This window comes from Xiphophorus hellerii, chromosome 1 (genome assembly GCF_003331165.1).
Source record: "Xiphophorus hellerii strain 12219 chromosome 1, Xiphophorus_hellerii-4.1, whole genome shotgun sequence".
In the NCBI taxonomy this organism is placed as follows: Eukaryota; Metazoa; Chordata; class Actinopteri; order Cyprinodontiformes; family Poeciliidae; genus Xiphophorus; species Xiphophorus hellerii.
Window position 1 is genome coordinate 19,200,276 of NC_045672.1, and position 18,153 is coordinate 19,218,428.

General features: G+C 37.0%; 1 protein-coding gene across 1 annotated transcript in view; it reads right to left on the reverse strand.

Annotated features, from left to right (window-relative positions):
* Positions 1–12,862, reverse strand: part of opn7b (opsin 7, group member b) — a 67,761-nt gene extending 54,899 nt beyond the window's left edge. Inside the window, exon 1 of the mRNA XM_032576035.1 lies at positions 12,485–12,862. The gene's annotated coding sequence lies outside the window, so the exon portion shown is untranslated. The remainder of the gene's footprint in view (positions 1–12,484) is intronic.
* Between the last annotated feature and the right edge of the window lie 5,291 nt (positions 12,863–18,153).

The following is an 18,153-nucleotide window of genomic DNA, read 5'->3' on the forward strand; positions in this document are numbered from 1 at the left end:
GCTAGAATCAAGTTGAATGTATGTGTGATGGAATTCACGACTTGTTTGTAAAAGTACGGTTAGAAGATATTTGTTGTGAATTGGAACTATGCAAATAAATTGAGTTGAATTGAAGCAAGTCTCTTTTAATGCTTAAACTTGAAGAAGTGTATTCAGTACTTGATCCTGATTCAACTACAAATGAAAGGCAAAACAACCACAAACTATAATCAAAATCTTAGACAAGATTAAGACAATCAAAAGTGTAAAAGTCCATCCATGCATGCATTTGTTGCCTTTTGATCATTTATCCAACATTGGGGGTAAAGAGCAGGTTCTCTATTTCAGTTTTTAGTTTTGCTATAATTTCTAGAGAAACAATTTTAGTCTCTGCTTGTGCAAAACTGGTAGAAAGGAAAAAGAGATGGTTCTACAAAGTATTGACTCAGCAGGGCAAAGTATATAAGCAAGCCACACTTTTCAGACATTCATTTGAAAAATTTGCCCTTATAACTGAACTTTCCTGTAAAACTTCCTGTGATTTCTATGTTTGTGTTGAACACCACATTAGAGTTGTTTATACCGTCTAAGCTGGGACAGACGCCCTCATACAAAAGTCATGAAGCAGATAATGGGAAGAATGGTTGGCATTTGGTTTCTTGTCATTCAGGAATCATTACCCTTGAGGAAATGACCACACTAGCCGATAATCATGCTGGCTTATTGACCCATTCACATACAGTACTTAAACCAATAAATGTCTGTCGATAGCCTGGTGTGAATGAAAGATGTCTTTCACTTCTAAGATTTGGATTCAGTCATAGACTGCATGGACTACAAGCATTTTTTAAACATCATTGCATATTTTCTTGGATGATTAAAATAAAGGAATAAATAAAATAGAGAACCAGTCCCTTTACCATTTAGGAAACCAAAGCCATAAATACACACAACTCTGGTTACAACAAAGTTGTGGAGAAGGCAGCTGCTCAGTCTGGATCACAGCATACTGTTGCAGTCACACTTTTATTTTTAAACTGGCAGTTTGTGTCACTTCAAAGAGAGCAGACCAAATGACAAGAGTGACACGAACCTATCACAACGAAGCTTCTTTAAAGAAATTGTTTATCTTTCAGAACTGTTTCTCAGTCCTCATTTTTCCTTTAATAACGCCACTCAACAGTATTTGTTTGACAGTCATGATAATTCAAGGAGAACCAGGGTATGTTTTTGTTTTGATAAGTCTTTCATAACCTGATTATCTAAACCATCATTCATCTCATATTAGTGCCACATGTCAGTGGACATTTTATCCAGTTTGTCTAATTATATTCACTGCTGTCACATTGCAGCATTAACTTGAACTCATGAATACTGAGCCTCTTTTGTCCTCAGACCTCAACAGTATAGCAAGCTGGAGATTTGAATGGGGGTTTTTACACAAAACAATGCTTTTTAAAAAAAACAAAACGTTTGGAGTCAGTGACATATGTAGATTAAGAGAAAGTTAAGATGAAACCTTAACCTGGTTCACGGAAACTAGTAAGTCATTAAAATGATTCATATTTAGCCCCACGTTCCTTTGATCTTAAATTTAACCTGAACCATCTCCATTCGACAAAACTGTGAATATTTAAGTCAATGTGCAAATTAATGCGTATGCCCTTTAATACATTTCAAAACAGAGACGAGATCCATGTTAAAAAGTGTTTCATTCAATATGCATTAAGCCAGAAAGTGAAAGTTGAAAAGTTGGCTGTGAGTATAATTAATGTAGCAATCTTCTCTGCACTTGCAGGAAACTATTTTATGTGAGCTGTGGCAACAAAGTGATGCTTGGCCCTCTGCCAGCTGAATAGATTTAGCTTTAGCTCTTCAGTGGGTCTCTTTTAGAAAGAATATAACCAGAACAAGGTCTCTGATAAAGTTTAACAATAGATTGTATTTTAAAAAGAACTCAAAATTATTTTAAACACATGGAGTAAGAGTCAAGCCCTAGCTTACCAAGCATGTTAACACTAGGATAGCTCAGTTTTCGAGTCCTTCCCATATCGGCTCACCAGGGCCAAAAGGCCGGAGTCCACCCTGACGACTCTGATGGCTCAAATTAGCATCCCTTCTTCAATTGTAAATGTGGTCGTTGACCGTCAGGCCAGAAGGTAGGAATGTGAATAGTCCATGTTGGGGGTGGGTGCAATCTATGATGGAGGCAGCTCTACAGTAGACTCTCCTGTAGGTAGTGCTCTTCAGTTTAGTTTTGAAGCATACATGAAGTGTTTTTGGAGAGATGTGACCTTTTGCAGCTGATCCATGATGTTGTGCTGCATTATCCAGGTCATTTTGCCAAATGTACATAGAGTTTGCAAAACATACAATCTGTTTCAAGAAATGTGCAAAGGTTTTTCTAAAAGAAATTAGTAATGTTTCTCTTTGAAATAAAGCTAAGAGGGTATAAAATGACAGTTTAGAAATAAACTAACCAAATTAATTGTGTTGATCCACCTCAAAAAAACATGAAAAAAGTGTAAGCAAAAGAGATCTGGGTCTCAGGAGGTTATAATGATTTCATTGTGCTTTGGTGCGCCAGTAATGGCTTTATTTACGGGACAAAAGCGCCTGTTGAAAACAGCTAATACATTGGAACCTCAAACATTGTCCTGAGCCGTATGCAACGAAATTCCGTTCTTTATACACCCTGTGCATTGAAAATGACAACAAAGTCAGTCTAAGTCGAAGTCGAAGTCTAAGTCTATTGTGCAACTGTGAGATGCGTTGAGGCCATTACCAGGGTACTGATAAGGTAATGGCCCTATTTACTGAACAAAAGCACCTGCTAGATAAAATCCTTCAGGCCAGTTGGACTATCGAAGCCGAAATAGGTATACGTCAAAGTGGACTAACTCAAGCTATTCTAGCCTTGAATAAATCATGAACAAAAATGAATCACCACATAATGACAGTGAAATTTGACGTATGTTGGATATGCTCTTATTTCTAAACAAATCTGTAGATTTTGTTCAAATTGTCTACATGCTTTAATTCTGCTACTGCTGCACAGCTGCAGCTGGGAAATAAAGTATGCTGAGCTAAGCAGTTCTCCTGCTCCAGACTGAAACTGTTAGCTATTAATCTTGCTACACATTTTTCATTCATAAATGGTTTCCCCATAAATATTAAGATGCAATGATGCAGCCAGTTTTCAGTGTGAGATAAGAGCAACAAGTGATTCAAGCAAAAACATTTCCATAGATCACAAACAGCGGCCCTAAAGATATTTTCTTTTGAAAAGTATATTTTAAATCAATTTTCATTTTCACTCAGTGAAGCAATCTGGCTGTTTGTTACATTGTTCTTAAGTTCCGTGACATTTTATGCTTTGGTTTTGGACTTTTGACTTTTCATTTGAGTGCAGTTCCTGTTTTATTTTAATATTCTACTTTCTCTGTGTGTTGTTGGTTTATGTTTTCCTTGATCTATTTTCTCACTTTTAGTAAATATTTCTTTCTCATCTTTGGCTTTGGTCATGTTTTGTTTAGTCCAACAATCCTACTTAATAAATTTGAAATGTTTTATTTTAGTAACTCAATTCACTGAGTCCAGCTCATTATACAGATTAATTACACACAGAAGTTTTTTTTTTGCTGTTGTTGTTTTTGAGTCAGTATTTTAAATAATCATGATGATTTTCTGCTTACAACAAATGAAAACACAACATTTAAAATTACAACATTACATCAGACCAATAAAATCATATGTATGCCAAAATGGGGCCTGAAAATCATGTTTAATACCTGCTTAAAGCTTGTTATCTTTAAAAGGTTCTTTTAATCTTACTGATGAATAGAAATATCCTTTGTTGTCCCACAACAGGGAAATTTCTGAATATTACACATTGTAATTTATTGAATGACCTAGCCTTGGAAAAAGTGGGGCAGCCTTTCTTCATGCAGATTTGAGCGTGGCAACACACACTGACATTTGGCTGTTTGGAGCCTTTGGCCTGCCTCCCTCCTGTGGAAAGCCCATTGGACCAGCTGTGGGACATGGCACCAATCACGGCAGAGGATTAGACCCTGCACCTTCAAAAGGCTCCGAGGGAAACATATTCATGGGACAGCCTTGGACTGAATTTGGAGCTTGTCCCTTGTTGCTTATTAAAGTCTGTGTGTAGTGAGGCTTGTTGAGACGTTGTGGTCTGACTGTCAAAACTTTGGTTGTGCTAAAGCTAAAGCCTGAATAGCCTGAATGAGTCGGCTCATAACATCTGTTTTGGGTTCTTCTTGAGCAGGATTTTGCAGCTTCACAATCCAAAGAGGCTGTATTTAGTTTTGGTGTAGCTAAATAAAACTTTAGAGTCCCTGATTTAAAAAAAATACAATAATCCAAATTTTAAGAAGTATCTATTGTAAGAAAATCCAAATTTTTAAAGAACCACCACTCTATGTGTATTTGTATGGTTTAAAAACAACATAAAACTTTTACAAAAAGAGGATGTATACATTTTCTTCTATGGTAAACATATTTAGGGAAAATTATGTATAAAAGAAAAAAATGTAAGAAATGTTGCTTCAAAGTGTCATAGATGGTGATGTTATGGGGAGGAAGAATTTCTGGTAGCAGTCAGTCTTGCAACCAATCTCAAGAGTCCTCTGACTAAAGACACTATTGCACATTTCAAAGTGCTTTATGATGTAAAGCACTTTGAAATGCCTTGTTGCTGAAATGTGCTATACAAATAACATTTCATTGATTTTGATTGATTATGACATGCTAACTGCTCAAAGTCCAGGCAGCAGACCGATAGTCCTTCCACCTGCACAGCATCAAAATCCAGAGGGAATAGACAGTATAAACATGCAATGACTCAACCAAAACATTATGAACAAAAGTCTAGAGAAAACATATCAGAAATAACGTAACAGAGCTGCTCCAACACGCTGCCACAAGATGACAAGAAAATTACATTTACTGTACTTAGAGCAGCTAACACAAAAGTTGGATTTCTTCCTCTCATATGATCTTCTATGACTTGCTATAAGTAATATCCTGTGATAAAGTCAGGTATTTCAAAGAAAAGAATAAAGCAATAAAGTCCCGCCTTCTGATGGGCCTTTTCTTAACAATTTTTTGAAGAAATTAACTCTCCAACTTCTAATCTTTGTAAATCTCTGCCAAAACTCTTCTTGCTGTTTCATACTTTACACAAGATATTATGAACTTATTTCTTTTGTGTACACCATCAACTTTCATTAGTGCATGTTTTTCTATGACAAAATTGCCACCATTCATTAATAGTTGCCTTCAAATTGTTGCGTCCTTCAAGTGTTGTTGCCATAGTTTCATAATTTTTTTCCTTACCCTGCATTTTCCCTCAGACTTTCATCATTTGATCTGAATATCTAAGGGATTTTTGCTTACAGCCTCATTTTGATATTTTATCTGTCTTTTCATAAAGAATACTCAGAAGTTGTAAATCAGAAATACTGTATGTCCTTTCTACTGGTGCAATATGACATGACATGGATAAGATTTCTTAGACTCTAATGCATAAATAGGCGTGTGTGGGGGTGTGGGGGCGTGGGTGTGTGTGTGTGTGTGTGTGCGTGTGTGTGCGTGTGTGTGTGTGTGTGTGTATTATATACTGTATGTATTAGTGTATACAGACATAAATTTTGTTCAGTTACATAGTATTAATTCCTTGCAAAGTCTTCTTATTCTAGTTGAGGGTGCTGCTAAGAAAGGGTGTCAGAAAGCTATTAAAGAACTGGAGGAGGAGGCACAGAGCTTTGGGCTGTAGCTGAAGAGGAACAATAGAAGTTGGGGAACAAATAAGCAAGGAGTGGTAGGTAGAGATCCCAGCCATCTCTCTTTCACCAGGAGATGTAGTGGGGTTAAAGGAGCAAAGCCTTAATGACTAGTGGTCCCCCCTGATGACCACATATGCCTAGTGAGGTGTTCAAGGGGGCACAGTTCATCGTATTTGTGTCTCCTAATAAAATCTTTTGCTTGTTACTCTACACATGCTGTAGGCATGTGGTAAAAGCGCCTCAACTGCTCTTCCCACATTGAGGCGTTTTAACGTCATGAGATCTCTGAATGAGATGTTACACCAATATTTGTTATTAAATGAATGTTCTCTTGGTTATAAACAGTAGTGTCAGATTTCTGATAACATAGTGAAAACATGCATATTATGTTGGTGTTATTTAACTGTAAAATTACTGAGCAGGATTTTGCAGTTAAGTTTCTATCACAGCAAATATTGCAGCTTTAATTTCAGATTGTTTTGGTACAATAAGCTGTCCAAAGTACAACAACTCCCCTCCCGGCTGTACGCTGGGCTCTTCCAGCCAACACAGATAATGTGCATCTTCTTTAATTGTTTTTACAAGATACGTCCTGCAGCGAAGCACTTCTTTTAACAACATGGTATTTTCAATTACTTGAGAAAAGGAAAAGCGCTGGATCCCACTGAGCTGCAGCGGCGCGACTCTCGCTGTTCAGTGATCAGTGCTTTCACTTTGATTATGTAATGTTAACTAAAGAGCCAAATTAATTTGTATTTTCACTGTATTGTTCTAGCACCCTGTGTGGAAGCAAACAGGATTTTCCCTCATGCTGAAATCGTGACAGGGTTAATGAATGTTACACAGCTGAGACAAATGATATGGTGAAAGCGTCGCACACAGCAGTTCACTGGTTAAAAACTGGATCCAGTTCGGATAAACTGCACATAGACGGAGAATGCATCACCCTTCATTAAAATGCTGCTGATGTTGAGTCCCGCTGTCTACTCCAGACTCCAGTTTGAATATTATTTATAAATTAAACATTTATGGTTGATGCATTTTACTAAATATTTTTGACAAGGTATTTAATCCCAATACCTTGTTTAATCCCAGCATGTTTCCTACTTGTAAAAAAAGAAAAGGAAATATGTAAGCAAATTTCTGAATTCATCCATAGTAATGAATTTATTGTGCTTCTACAGCAGTAAATGTGAATTTAAAAATACATATATATATGGGGCTATAAGAAATTTCCATTACCTATATGGAAAAAATGGCCAAAAAAAGTTTAATTCTGGCTGAAGCTGCCTCTGCAAGATATATTTACACAGTTATATGTTTGTACAAAACTGCAGCACACTCCCTACATACACAGTGGTGAACAGAATATAACCAGTATACTGACAGGAGAACAAAAGCACAAACATCTCTTGCCAAACCCTGAGGTCTCAGTAGAAGATGATAAATTACAGCATCATCAACGTTAAGGGGAAAAACACTGATAATGTTTCAATGGCGGCTTTGTGCTTGACCTCATATTCAACCACACCGTGTGGGAAAAAGAGATCATGGAAGAAAGAAATGAAATCATAATGATTTGGTACAATCAGGTTTGTGAATAGACTGTACAATTTCTTCTCCCCGTGGAGGTTAAGTGGTTTAAAAATGCAAGGCTCCTTTGTTAAACACTAGTCTTGCTTTGCGGAGGGTCCTCAGAGCAGAAGTACTGTTCCCTATTATGAAGCCACAACTGAAGACTTTGGTTGAAAAGATGGCATCCAAGTGAGACGGCTTGTCAACACAAACCTTCATAGGAATATTTGAAAAATTATCAATCATTATGTTTTCCAGTGTGTTTGATTTTAAAAGAACTTTTTCACTATTATTTAATATTTTTAGTAGATTATTTTAAATTGAGAGAGTTTCATTACTAATATTATTTATATGGTTTGCAAATTTGACCGTTTTGCAAAATGGGCAGACTGGAGCAAGATGGGCAAACAATAAACTATCTGCATTTGATGTGTGTTTTAAGAATTACAAAAAACTGTTACATTTAGTTTTATGCTTGACATGTAATAAATATAGTGAACCAAACTAAATTTTAGAATATTTTTTGGCTACCAATGACCTTTGTTCATTGGTAGCTCAACAGGAAGCGGGGGAAAAAGAAATAAAGAAGACATGCAGCTAATGAAACACATTCAGTCTGTCTTTCGTCAACAGTTCAGGCTGCAGGTGGAGGTAAAATAGTTTGAAGAATATTTTTTGGAACCCCTTTGGCCCCACTAAGTGTTGTTTAAATGCCATAGCCTAAAAAGAAAATCATTGCAGACCGTGTCCATTATTTAAATGACCACCATGATTCCATTTTCTGATATCTCCTTTAATCCATTAGATTAAATTAGATGGTACAACAAGTCGCAAAGCTCAAATTATCTCAAACTAGTTTCATAAAACCTCTTAAATGGCAATGCCCTTCTGTTACCATCTTGTCTATAATAGTTGCAATAGCTCATTTTATGTTATACTCCACAAATTATACTATATGTTCTTGTGAGGTCCATTTGTCAAGCTGAAAGTACTTTTTGAAAATAACAAGCATAAAGCAGGCATTGAATTACATTTTTATTAGTCTTATATTTCTGCATTAAAAAGCTTTCATTGGTCTGATGTAATGTTCTAATCTTAAATGTTGCATTTTCATCAGCTGTAAGTAGAAAATTATCATAATTAAGGCTTGAAAACACCAGTCTATAATTAATCTAAATAAAGTACTTCACTTAGTAACTGAAATAAATAAATTTTTCAATAAAATTCTACTTTATTGAAAATCTACACAGCTTTAACTGTATGACCCCTCATAGTTTAATTAACCTATTTTTATGCCTGCGTGGAGCACTATCACACTACGTTCTTATCAAGGCACGTTAAATTGGTCTTTTTAGAGATTGAGAGGGATCGGTATTATTTTCACAAACGATGTGAGTCCTCTGATTATCTCATCTACATGCTTTGTGTAAAAAGGTAATTTAAACACCCAATGGCTGCCATAAGTGTAGAGAAACATAGTAAGTAAAGTGATCAAATATCCGAATGCAAAACCTTTAATCACACCTGTCTAGTATTTACTTTAGTAACATGTCACATTGAATAGTTCATTCCCAACAATTTTTCTGAGACTCGATGCTTATTAAAATGTCTTTGCTTAGGTTTACTTTATAGCCCTTGCTGCTATTTTTTATGAAGTAGTGCAAATCTGTGACTATTGGGAATAAAAAACAATACAAGCAATGCAGCTACTGGGATAAAAAGATGTCCACGACAACCCCGGGTTTGGAGGGTTTTACTGTGTAACTGTGGCGTTGATTCTAATTTTAGACCTCTCCTCTCAACTTTAAAACCATTTCTTCAATAAAAGGCGACACTTAGAGAGTATGTATTGTGCTGGTTAATATGAATGAATCTGTGAAAGTGCGAGGTACAGCTGGTTTAAACGTAGGCTGACTGCTGCTGCTCTGTGTAAAGTTGAGTATGTATTTAACAGGTAGATGCATGAGTAAGTGCCCACAAGGGAACAATGGTAAACCTCCATTCATTATGCACTCCCACACTAAGTCAGTGACCTCTTCCTCTGAAATCTGCGTACAACCATGTTTTTCCATATTCTACTACAAAATAAATCAGAGCTTTATTCTTCCCTACAACGCTTTAATTTTTTCAACAAAAATAAGAATACAAGCCTTTTCCAGAATGAAAGTAAAAAGGAATTAAAAAAAATAAAGGAGCATTATCTGAAGAGATAACAGCACAGATGTGATGCATCTATCAGGCAGCAAAAACAGGATCAGCCTGTGGACTGTGTCCAATAAAACATCACCTTTCCAATTCAAAAGGGACTTCTCCTTCAGCTGCTCCATAAACCTGATTAATTGTGGGTTCAGATCTTTCAACATACTTTCAAGGCACTGGCTCTATTGTGTTAGAGTGGGTCTTTATGGGTTATGTCATGGGTTATTTATATAAAGTAAAATGCCTGTACCTACTTTATAAAAAAAGACAGAGGCAAGCACTGGGACACTTGCACCGAGCCCCGCCACACACAGATACATACAGCCGACTGCCAAAAAAAAAAAAATGTAAGAAAAGCAAAATCACAATTTGCCAGATGAAAAGGATGCTTTCAGTTGTCCAATGCTGTATTACTTCTTCCTTTCTTTGTAAGAAATCATTTATTTAAGAAAATATACATCTCTGTTTCCCAGGTGACAATCTGTGAATAGTTCCCGGTGAACACTGTAATATTTCACAATAAAAGGCATTGTATAACGCTACCTTCTGTAACTGCTTTGTTTAAAACAGTAATAAAACATGTATACTGCTGCAAAATCGGTCTAACGTCTTAATTGGTTATGATAATGTTATATGCATCATTAATACACTGCTTTTTTTAAGACAGTAGGGTGAAAAAGATTGAACAAACACCAGCTAAGTTTATTCTTTTTTAAACTAAATGTAAAGTTTATGCAGAATATTATCCTTTTTTCATAATTCAGTGTCCCGCCTTACCTTAATAAGACAGATGTAGGGCTCCCTTATTTTCTACACAATGACTGTGGGAGTTCTCTTGAACAGAAATGCTTCCAATTAATCAAATTCCTTTTCTTTTCACCGAGGGAAAAGTGGAAGAATCTTCTTTTAGCAAACTGATTGAATGAACTTCTCAGATAAAAGGAAAGACAAAAGATGGATCATATTGATGATGTACTGTACTTGCAATATATAATGAGGCTGTTATTCAAAGTTACAGGGGACGTGTAAAACAATACGTGCAATGCAGCTACTGGGATAAAACGATGTCCACGACTACCCAGGGTTTGGAGGGTTTTACTATGTAACTGTGGTGTTGAATGAATCGGTGAAAGTGCGAGGTATTTTTCTGTCCAGTTATTTTAACTCCCAATGAACATTTTCCTCCATACATGTCCAGAGGAGCATTGGGTAAAAATATAGCAAATTCAAAGCCACTGCAGGAACATTAACTGTTGGTATTGTGACATTTTCCTACTTTCTCTCAAGTTTTCATTAAAAGAAAAAAAAAATCTGGATGTTACAAAGGCATCTTTGACTGTTGCTTTGACATGCAGTTTGTCAGCTGTGCTCCCACTCTGGTCCTGACCGCCACGTGACTCTAAAATAAATTTGCCGTGGAGAAATGGGTATTACAGATTTCCCCGCAGCAATAATGACAGCAGGCAACAGCTAAGCTTGGTGTCCTAATGTTGGATTTTAGACATGGCCTGTCTAATTATTATTACAGCTGGCAACGTAATGCAGAATATCAAACAGCAGAATATTTTGGACGTCTGCTCTGAAAAACTTCACTTGACGTGTGTTGCTCATCCTCTTAAAATGATCACATCTCAGTCAAAATACAAAGTGTATCTGCTCCAACTATACATGCTGTTTCTTTGATAACCCCAACACAAGTAGTTGAATTGCTCCTCCTTAAAGTTAAAGAGTTTAAAGCACATCAGCACTCCATGTAATAAAGATTTCATTTAACTCTTATTAAATATGAGTGCAAAAAAGCTTGGAGGTTATTATTTTTGATTTACTGACGTCTTTGCAGTTGTGTTGTGCAGTACTTTAAGAAAGTTGCCTCAAAACTGTGTAGAATATTTTGAGCTCAGACAGTCTTTTTATACAGCAAGTCTTTTATGTTGTATTTATAAAATGTGATCATGTCATTCTGAACAAAAATGGTTGCAAAAGTACTCAATGTACTCCATCAATTCTAGACTTTTCATGTAAAAATCATAATTAGGCTCTGTAGATCAAACATCAATTATTCAAAACTAGATTATTACACCATGACTTTATGTGTTTGATAAAAAAAAAAAGAACTAAAATCCTAGAATTTAGACCGGGTGTACTCTTTCTTTCAAAGACTCTAACTTGTTAAGGGTGACTTAGAAAGAGATCCATTCAAAAGATACAAACTGAGCATAAACATAAGACAATGATGCAGCAACAGTGTTAGTTTCTGGTAGTTAAAGCTCACGTTACAGAGACATGTATATTTAGGCAGCTGCTTTAGGAGGTTGGGGGGCGTCTGTTTGTGCTGCAGAGATTCCAGTTGTGAACATGTTCATTGCAAAATCTAACAAACTAGAGTGACAAAAAGGGATTCAGCACGTGCCTTAATTTGTTTTCCTTAAACTTTCTGTAGATTTTTAAAGCAAGTCTCTCAGAACAATAAAACTCCAAGGGACAGGACTTTAACTCAATCAATTTCTCCTGCACAACAGATTTAAGATCTGGCTCAGTCGACCTATACTGAGTGCGTGTGCAATAGATAGTAGGGCCGACACATTCATTACGGCTCATCTAAACATCACAATTTATTGAAGTCCTGCAGGAGACAGACATGATGTGGAGCTAATAATATCATTTGCATTAAATGTGAAAGCACAAGAACCAGCAATATGTAGAGTAACTCTGAGGTCAGTGATTAATATTCATTACAAAACGCTGAAAACAGTGACAGCTTGACCTAACTACTGCCCTGTTTCTTGTTGACAAAGAATGCATACAGAGTAAACTTCTCACTAGTTTTAGAGCAGTTTCCTGAATTAATATATAAATGTATGACTGACTAGGTCAAATGCTGTTTGAACACCAGTTAGAGTCAGACAAAGTCTTCATTCCCTTACCTTAATGAGAGGGTATGCCAGAGTTGGCAGGGGTTCATGGGTGTTGAGTCAGGTCCAAGCTGGTCAAACCTTCGCTCATGTGTGCCAGTGACGGAGCCAGCAGAGGTTAATGCAAGCTGAACGCATAGCCACAGGGAAACTCTGGTGTGTGTGCTGCAAAAGGATCCAGTCTCCAGTCAGCAGCAGCAGCAGCCCGTCAGCTCAGGGAGATCCGACAGGCGGTGGTTAGAAGCAGACTCGACTCTGATGCTCCCTTACTCCTCTTTCCCCCTTGCCTGTTTCTCTCTCAGTCTTCAGCTCCCACTCTCACCCCAGTCCCTTCTCTGCCGCTCTGCTCTCGCTCTCCACTTAAATCTCCTTCCAGCACATGAATTCTCCACACTGCATCTCCTCCCTCTCTCACAGGAACAGACCTAGGTACACAGCACTGTCAGTCTCAGCACTTCATGCTCCGCATTTTTTTGCTTCACACCTCATGCCCTCTTTGTTGCCCACTGCTGTGGTTTCAAAAAGTGTTTTTTTTTTTTTATTTCTCTCATTTATAATAAGATTTAATTTCTATTATGAGGTTTCAGTGAGTATTGTGCTGCATATGGGGCACTACAAAACACTGAGGAGGCAAAGATTCAGAATGAAAGATGCAAGGAGAGAACGTTGGGATAGAAAGACACCCGGGCGGGTTCTCTGCATGGAGGGATTGAGACTTTGAAGTGCAAAACGTCATTGTTAATCTTTGCCAACAAGCACAGTTTATTGCCACTAGCAAAGGCAGCGCTGCCTGTGCCGTCGCTCTGCAGATTATCTGAATCTACCGGTAAATTCACTACCGGTAAATAATATAAATTGAATCTGTGTCGGAAGACCTAATGCAAGCAACAATAATAATAAAAAAAGAAACAGAAAGGCAGATAATGGAATGAAGACGTGTGTTACATCAAAGAATTAATACACCCCATATATTCTGTTCTGTTTTGTACAGCCGAGGACACAACTGTAAAATATGAAACCTTTCACTACAAAGCTGTTTGGAATGAACGCAGCATGTTCCCATCTGGTTATCTGCAGTCTGTCTATGTTGTCTTTGCATCTAACTCCTGTCCACCTGTTCAGTCTTGGCGGCAATATTTTGATTCTCCCAGAATCATCAGTAAACATAGACAGCAGCATCAGAGTCGTACCTGGTGAACGGCCAAACAGCTTCCTGACATCTGGTGTCTGCATTTTACACAAAAGAACAAAGAAAATAAGATTCAACAAGTTTGAAATTCATAAAAATAAGAAGACCGCTGTATTTGGTGGGGAATACATAAAACTCCTAACTTAAAGTACCCCAGACATCCCTACCTATAAATACTCCATCTTAACTTTGGCTTTTATTTCATGAAACTCTAATGAAAAGCTCTAGTTTTTGAGATTGTAACCCAATTAGAGGATTTCAGACAACATGGTTTGGTGTCCTTGGGCAGAGTACTGTCCCAATTTGGCCCTGATGTTCTCATCTCTGGGAGACTCTTGACTATTGACATACTAGGATTTTATTGTATCTCTTTTTATTAACATGCATTTTACTTTCAAAATGATGAGGGGAAAGAAGTTACAAAAAACTGGGCGCATTCCTTTCACTTCTTTGTGTTTGTTTAATCAGAAACTTGGAAGAACTGTCAAACTAAATTCACTTGGAAAAAAAACTTAAACGTGGAACTGTGTTTTATTGTCTTTTATGAGCGTTGCGTTTATCCTTTGCTACATTTTAATTAATTTATAATATTGGGACAAAATATAATTCCAACACAGAGACTGGTTTAATGGATAAAAAAAGATTCGTCCTTTTTACCTGTTTATTGATACATTTCCTGCATAAGTCCTTCTTAAACTGATCCTGTTTTATGTCATTAATTTATCATACTATTTATATACTACATATATTTAACATACTCCTATTATGTTTTTGTTTTGTTTTTGTAAAGAAAAAAAATCTGTTCTCTTCATAAATATAGATTGTGAAACAGTTCAATATTGTGCTCTTCCAATTTTAAGAGAGCAACTAAATTACTCTTCTTTTGTGTCAGGAAAAAGGGTTTAAAGTGCTTTTAGAAAACATTTTTGAAAGCCTCATTGAGAATTAAATGAAATATTTGAAGTTTTCTGGTTTCAAAATATGATGATTTTTCTTCTTTTTTGTAGACCTGGATAAATTGCAGGGAACTGCAACTAAAATTACTTAACCTGCATGAATCATAGATCACCGCAATATTTGATATTTAAATAATAAATGCCAGAAAACCTTCTAATCATCACAAATATCAAGAATTGGTCATTCTCACCAGTCCGATATCATAATGAATAGCACCGATAACATGTTTGATGGTGGGGGTGTTTTTGTTTTTTGTTTTTTTAAATCGGGCGCTCCCACTCCTGCATGAGACCAGCACGGAGTTTAAGTGGCGAAAGCAGTGGAAATAAATCATTTTAAAATTCCATCATGGAGATGATTGAGAGAGATTGTAGGTACTCATCCAGCCTAGCAGACTGTGATGTGTTCTGACTTTGACATTATAGGAACCTACACAAACTTTGTGTAAATGAATTTAATGGTTCAGTTGTTGAAAAAGCCATTCCAGCCTACTTTTTGATCAAATTAATCAGTTCCCGAGTTTCATCCAGACATTTAAAAATTAAACACAAAACAAATTAATGACAATGTTAGGAGCTTCATAACATATTCATAGACTATGATTAACAATGCATTGTCTTTGTAAGTGACCATGCAGGTTGTACAAGTTCAATCTGATCTTTCCTGATGCTTATTCGAAGACATGCATTCTTTATCGCATGTCAGTACAACATCAGGTATTTTGTGGTAATATTACATTGTTTGTGCTTCATGAATTTCATCTTTAAATCAACTTTATGTCGACACTTCGGTTGCTATAAGGACATACAATTGTTAGTTGAGCTCTGGATATGCTCATTCCTGGAAATTCTCTCTCACTGAGTCCCTCTTGCTTCATCCTTTCTTTGTCTTATTCATGAGTTGAGGAAAAGCAACCCTTCCAATATGTGGGTCACTATACTCTGTGCTTTACTGTATTAAAGCCAGGGAAATTAAGAGTTTTAGGAATAGAGAAACTCAATGAGGCAATAGAGACTCTTAGTGGCTGATATGGGCCACTTATATGTTACTGTTCTGATTCTGAACAACAGCATATTCCCTGTTTACTGCTTCAAAAAGGTGTCATAACGGAGTGGGATTTCAGAGCTAAGAAAAAAATAGTGTATGTTGACAGCATTGCTTTACGGAGCTATTATGATAAATTAACTATTTGAGGTGATGGATTGTCAGCTCCATATTTGAGAGAGAAAGAGAATATGGGTGTAATCAGCATAGTGGTTAAATTAGTTAAAACATTTATATTCACCTGTTCAACTGTTCAATCTGAGTCCGGTTCTGCTGTTGAAAGGAAGGCTGAACGATTTCCATGTTCAGCTTGTTGACAGATAAAATACTTTCCAAATAAATATCTGGGAAAAAAATACAGAAACATATCATCTTCATTGCTGTTGCACAAATTTATAGTGTCCAAAATTTCAACCACAAACAGGTGTTGACATTTAATATTCACATGTTGGAGTCAAGCCATTAAGAACTGGTCTGCAGAGAACAAAGAGACCTCTATAAAAAGAAACACATTTTCCCAAATGCACTGTGACATCATTGGTTAATATATATTTTTTCTCATTTATTCATTTTTACTGTTATACCTTTGGTGGTTTATTGGTTTTCATTCTTCTTTCATTTTTCTCTAGTAGTGTAGCTGATTGTTACTAGCTTAGCGAGTTTGTCGGTTAACATATTTTAACTGATGACAGGGATCTGGGTTTGTTGTGTGTGTGTGGTGTGTTTACACTGGAGGGCAGGACTCAGCAGTTTGCTCCTGCACACCCCCTCTTAACTAGTCCATCCTGTTGATGGACTAGTTAAGTCATCATTTTTGCCAATCATTTTTGATGCCTCAGTGTCAACCTTAGTGGCATTTCTAGCTCGCTGTGTCTCTGGTTAATTCTCCTAATGTTGTTTCAAGCCTCTTGTTAACTCTGTTTCTGCTCCAGATGTAACCTCTGGAACTACTTCCTAGATTTTTGTCTTTGAGACGCCTCCTAAGCGCCCTCTCCACTGTCAGCTCTCCCTCTAGCCAGATAATATCTGGCTTGGTTCAAGCCAAGCTGGATGTGTCTCCATTGGCAGTGTGTTCCTCACTTTTGCGTGTGTGAATACATGAACAGGCCATGATCATGCGAGAGGTGTGGTCAATGCACACGCAATGCACACTCAGAACACATGAGCTTTTTTTGAAAAGGAAAAAAACTCCAAAGAAGCATATGTACATCACTGCAAACTAATGTAGCGTCAGTGTTTCACAGTGGGCGACGCAAAATCGTAACTCGCTTTGACAGACTGTTGATCAGAGCTGCACTGTTCCTTGCGTCTTCATTGTGTGACCATGTGCTGCTTCCAGGGCTGTGAAATCATTCTGCTCCAAAAGTTGCATGTGCTCCCAGCGCTCCATGATTACATCCTCCACACTGAGCAGCTCTGTGATTGCAGACGCCATGTCTGCTGGTTCACAGTGTTTGACATGTTGTTGTTTAAGGAGCTTGTAAGGACCAGCCTTCCATCAGGCAGTGATGTAAATTTTCTGATAATCAGGTGGTTCCCTTTCTTTGTAATTTTAATAACCATGTTCTCTGCTATGCTACAGCTCCAGAGAATACCGTGAATACTCAGGCTGGTAAGCATGGCCACCGATAATGGCAGTGATAAGGAGATTTATTAATAAATTTTATTTTGATATGACACACTGTTCCAATTTAGAACAAATCAAAAAACACAGAATGCATTATGTCACTATTTTGTTCAAGGGTCAAAGAAAAGGAAATGAACGTTGAGACTCTCGGCAAATCCAAGAGTAAACAAACAAATAGACACATCGTTTTTTAATATCCACCAGTTACGTAAACACAGGCCTTCCCATCAGCTTAAGAAAGAAGACAGTCTTTTCACATCTCCGGCACAGCAGCTGTGTGACCTTGGACAATGATTCATGAGTTCAAAAAGACGACAACTTCTCAGAAAACCTCTGTTACCAAGTTCCCATTTCCCTCAGTAAATAAGCCAATGTTTTTTGTCACCACAGCAGAAAAAAAGATTTTCTGTAATGTTAGGATGTTTCTCTGCCATTAGCACAGCTGCAGCCTACATGAGCATGATTGACAGTGCTGAGACAGTCCTGGCTCTGATTGGTGATTTCTGACCTGGGAGCGGTGCATTTTTGCAGATGGCGGTAGGACCACAGGCAGGAGACAGAGGAGCTAGAATTTTTTCTCACAGAGTATCTGTTTCATATTATAACACCATGACATACTTTTAAAAAAAATCACCTACTGTAGCAGCTTTAAAGCATGACAATGATAAGCAAGGTGAAAACATGGAAAAAAATATATTTTCATCCTCAATCTATTTACATAAAGCAGAGGAAGAAATGACTAACTTCAATAAACAGAGACTTGAGAGCCTCTCTGTGCTCTGAAAAGATGAGCTTTTCTTTTTGATTTAAAGATGAAACTCAATCCACATGCTTCAGTTATGGCAGTGATGAATTTGCATGTCC